The following is a 5000-nucleotide window of genomic DNA, read 5'->3' as shown; positions in this document are numbered from 1 at the left end:
GTCATGTCTGTGGGAGGACGGGTGTGACAACCGTGACAGACAACATCCGGTACAAAGAAATTCTGCCTTGAGGCTAGGCTTAATTTCACATCCCTGTAATTGTTTTTGATAAAGCCTGACTTTAATGTCAGAACAATTTAATCGTAAGTTGACCAATTAAGCTTGTACCATAGGTTAGTGAATATACTAATTAGGTGGCACGGTTGATTTCATAGGGCCCGTACTGATGACGGGGCTGCCAAGTCTGTTTTTCATAAAATCCCAAAAGTAGACTTGAAAGATTTGATTTCATCTGATTCAGCCCTAATTGCATTAGAAACGGGAAAAAGTAGACTGTGTAAAAGCTACATTGACGCCAAGGAAAATGCGGTTTTCCTAAGGGCACAGCCTTTCTTCGCAGGGTGTCAGGGTGGCTTTAAATAGGCCTGTCATTCCCTCGCTCCCTGCCGTATGGAAGCTACATCCACGCTCTAATCTATATTCCCTTTGAACAAGCTGTTCCCTATTCAACACCATAGGTAAAGTTAGACGAATTTACAAGACGGACTCGGTACAAATCCATTGTTTTGGATGTTTATGATTTAAGGACTACGGAATCCAACTGCAGCCCTTCTTAACAAGTAACAAGAGATTATCAAGGTAAGAGAAGTAATCCCTCATACTGGCCCTATTCCCATCGTAATCCCTCTTAGGTTATTTTTAGATGATATCAATTTTCCCGCGGATAATGTTACCGCGCGCGTTACGTGGAAGTTTCATGGACGAGGGAAAGTGCAACAAATTCTGTACGATGCCACTCTCCGTTTTCAAAATTGAGTTTCATGGCCTGATAAAATTCATTGTCTGCAAGATACAGGTTTCAAACATACATCCTTGGAATTGCTTAACTGCCTAGTTTGCAGTGATACCAATTTGAAGAATTTCCAATCTATCAAACCGTGTTAAATAATTTTGTCATATGCAGATATCTTTACCTTCGTTGCATTGCGTTACTTGTCCATTTTAGTGCGCACTTTCTCATCGTCTACAAAATTCTGTCGCTTACAAAACTCGTCCTTGTCAAGATACAGTTTGCAATCATATATCATGGAAATCGGTTAACTGTATAATTCACTCTGATACCAATTTTACGATTGTCTAGTGTAGGAAACCCTGTTAAATAATTTTGTAAAAGGGAGCTATATTTTACGCGTGCGTTGCAAATAGACTTCAATCCGATCTTACGTTTTTAAAATTTTCCTGTCATGTGTGGTACTGTTTGAAAGCGTTAGCTGTCTAATTTATGAATATCATAGAATTAAGTCACCATAGTTTAAGTCCGCTAAGAAAATCGAGAACGCGTTGACCAAGTCAGGAATATGTTACTTGGTGACTGTAGTCCGCGATATTTCATTGTGTACAAAATTCTGTCGCCTATAAAACTCGTTACTTTCAAGATACAAGATGCAAAGATATATCATTTAAATCGCTTAACTGTGTTGTTTACAGTGACACCAATTTCAACACTGTCCAATGTACGAAACCGAGTTTAATAATTTTGAAAGATGCACGTATATTTAACATGCGTGCTTTGCAAATTGACTTCCATGCGATACCACTTGTTCATACATTTTTATCGCACTGTCTGTTCAAGTTTTCCTTTCATGTCTGATATCTGTCTAATTTATGAATATCTAAGAATTAAGTCGTCATATTTTAATCCCGCGAAGAAAATCAAGAACGCGTTAACCAAGTCAGCGATATATTACTTGTTGACTGTAGTCTGGGAATTGCAAATGTTAACAAAATTCTGTCGCTTATAAAACTCGATCCTTTCAAGATACAGGTTTCAAACATCTATAACTGAAATCGCTTAATTGTCTAGTTTTGAATGATACCACATTCAAGGTTGTGCCATATACGAAACCGTGTTAAATCTCTTTTTAAGGAGACAGCTATATTTAACATAGGTGCTTTGCAAATTCACTTGAATCCGATAACACGGGTTCAAAACTTTTTATCGGACGCTTGATTCAAGTTTTCCTTTCATGTTTGGTACTGTTGTAGAGCTCTATCTGCCTACTCTATCACGGTATCAGAATTAAGTCAACATCTTTTAATCCCGCAACGGAAACCGAGGATGCGTTTATTAAAGTCAGAGAGATCGTACTTATCGACTATATATAGTCTTCCATTTGCCATTCTGTACAAAATCCTGTCGGTTACATAACTTGTTCCTTCCAAGATACAGGTTTCAAAACATAAGTCATTGTAATCGGTTAACTCTGTATTCAACAAGTCACGGTTGTCCACAAAATGTACATATACGATTGTCTCTCAACATCCTCCGCCATTTTTGTTTGATGGTAACAACATTGGTAAAAATGAGGACATGTTAACCCTCGTGGGAATACCGGATCTCGCAGGAGATCTAAAAATAACGTAAGAGGGATTACGATGGGAATAGGGCCAGTATGAGGGATTACTTCTCTTACCTCATAATCTCTTGCAAGTAATCAAAACTTTTTCGCCAGAATTACGCACCAAATGTCACCAAAATAGGTTTCAGTTTTCACTGCGTCTTGTGAGTTGTAGCTGTGCTTTCTGGAAACAAATTACGCCTTTATTTTTAAGGATAATATTTAATGATAAAAACAGATGCTGATTATTGCACCTTCCGCTATCGCCTTGCTCACTGAAAACTCTAGAACCTCCATTGTCTATTACACACCTCGATTGTCAAGGAGTTGCCAATTACGTCTTCCACTTCGTGCGACACTTCAGCCTAAACTAAACGCAAGTTCGTTGTGTTTGATTAGGCAGCCGTTTTTAAACGATATTTAATATTTCGCTTAAAATTAAGCGAAATGTCAAATGGCTGCGTTTGACGATCACTAACTTTCCATAAACGAACCAACTTTTAGGCGACTTTTGGCGACTAAGGAAATCTGCAAATTGCCTCTAGTCGACAAGTACCGAACCTAACTCAATAAAGTTCCGCTTAAGAGCGACTTCGGAACTGATGACGACTGATGCAAACGTCGTACCTGTGGGTCGCACCAAAGTAAAGGCCTGGCCAAACGCTTGCAACATTTCAACGCAACGCTGATGTTGCAACATTGTTGCTTGATGTTGTGACGAGTATCAAGTATTTATGAGTCAATGAATCAATGATTCAATGAGTCACGAGTCAATGAGCTAATTACTGCAGTTACCCAAACCCATAAAATGAAAGCTAAAATTTCAGAGAGTGCGTAGGCCAAATCACTGAAACGAGGGCTTAAGCTTCATCAATAAATTATTGCTATTTTGACTGTGAGTTTCATTGACGCATGACTCATTGACTCATTGATCATTTGACTCTTAAATCATGGGACCTGAGTTGTAACGGCCGATCCAACTAATCGAGGAAAATGTTCCATAAGGACTTCATAGGACGCTTCGATTTCTTCTTCAGACCCGACGCGTCGTCTCACATAACTGAGACAAGCTTTAAGACTGCTTACGGCCGAGTGCCTCCAGAATTTAGCCAAATTTCTCCCACTTCCAAACGGGTCGCTCGCCTCCCAGCCTTGGGTACGTATAGAAAGTCGATAATTTTGCTAGCATCGTGTCAAAAACCATCGCATTTACACGGCTCTGCAACCTCAAAATCCTGCTCGATTTTCAAAGCTTCGCTCAGGTTTTTGCCATCGCCACATGATCGCATTATATTTGTGTTTAAGAGCTTATATCTCAAACACGAACTCGGTGACCCCCCATTTTTTATTGCTGAAAAGTGATAAACAGGCTAAGACGAAACTCTCTGCAAAGTTTAAAAAAATTCTCTGGAGCGGATTCAGAGCCAATTTAACATTTTTCCATTGTGTAGATGAATCTGCCCCAGAGAATTTTTTTTTTAAACTTTGCACAAAGTTTTATCCTAGCTAGCTAATTACTCTCCAGCAATAAAAAATGGGGATCACCGAGTTTGTTTTTGAGATACATGCGTTTAAAGACAAAATTTAGGGTGAGTTTAGATGATTCTTTTGTTGCCATGGTAACTTATTACGTCACATTAATGAGTGCCGCCATGAGTGCATCTTGTTAAGCATCTATTGGTGTTTCATATAGCGTCATAAAATGAAAATTAAAAAAAAAATTGGTAGATTCAATCCTTTCAAATAGTTCAATCCAGTTTCACATATCAGTTGTTAAAACTATTGTAGGTTGAGCCTCCTTAACTGCTGTGGTAACCTTTATCTACTAAGCCGAGGTATAAACCAAATACAAATCTAAATTTCGTGCTTTCTTCGTTTTCCATCGTACCGACACTTGTTTTCATTTTTATTAAAAGAGAGATTCTGTACTTTCTTGTCAACTAGACTGCCTGTCTCCTCTATTTTTAATTTGTTTTGTTTTAGGGGCGAAAGGTCGGTCCTGTTTGGAGGAGCTCTCTATAAGCGTGTGGCCCTTTGCCTGGAGAAGTTATATCTCCTTGGATTGGAAGCATTGTGATTTAAAACAGTAGGTTACAAGAGCATTTGACCTTATCAATAACTATACATGAAATATCCGACTCTAATATTCTAATTGCGACATAGGACGTTAGAGAAGGAAATTTATGGAAATATTGCTGCGAGATTACAATTGTAGAGAGAAGAGAAAGATGGTATCAAGTAGATCCCTCAATTCGAGTAAAGGGGCTGGATTGCCTGGTTTTATCAAACCAGTCGTTAAAGGTCGAATCGCCATAGCATACAGACGTTTCGAGCGTTTAAGCAAACGGACGCAACAATTCCCAACATTGAAGGGGCGTGCAGTGTATTATGGGAAGACCGCCATCTCGTTTTTCAACATGTGCTGCTATCTCCAGGGAAACCATCATACGCAATGAACGTGCGCGGCACCAACAATGTTGGAAGAGCTATGAAACGGTCCAACACTAGTACTGTTGCGCTACGCTTCGGTGATCACGGAACAAAAGAAATGTTGGGAGTTGTTGGCTCAAAAGTTTGACCAGTTTAAAACTTCGTGCAACA

The 5000-nt window shown here is 39.1% G+C and overlaps 1 protein-coding gene across 2 annotated transcripts in view; it reads right to left on the bottom strand.

Moving 5' to 3' along the window:
* Positions 1 to 15, bottom strand: part of LOC138030228 (tyrosine kinase receptor Cad96Ca-like) — a 27732-nt gene extending 27717 nt beyond the window's left edge. Inside the window, exon 1 of one of the 2 annotated variants that reach the window (XM_068878118.1) lies at positions 1 to 15. This exon is cut by the window's left edge and continues 58 nt beyond it. The gene's annotated coding sequence lies outside the window, so the exon portion shown is untranslated. The other variant, XM_068878117.1, reaches the window with a different exon arrangement.
* Between the last annotated feature and the right edge of the window lie 4985 nt (positions 16 to 5000).

This window comes from Montipora capricornis, chromosome 13 (assembly GCF_036669925.1).
Source record: "Montipora capricornis isolate CH-2021 chromosome 13, ASM3666992v2, whole genome shotgun sequence".
In the NCBI taxonomy this organism is placed as follows: Eukaryota; Metazoa; Cnidaria; class Anthozoa; order Scleractinia; family Acroporidae; genus Montipora; species Montipora capricornis.
Note: the sequence above shows the minus strand (reverse complement) of the source record. Positions and strands in the feature narration are given on the sequence as shown.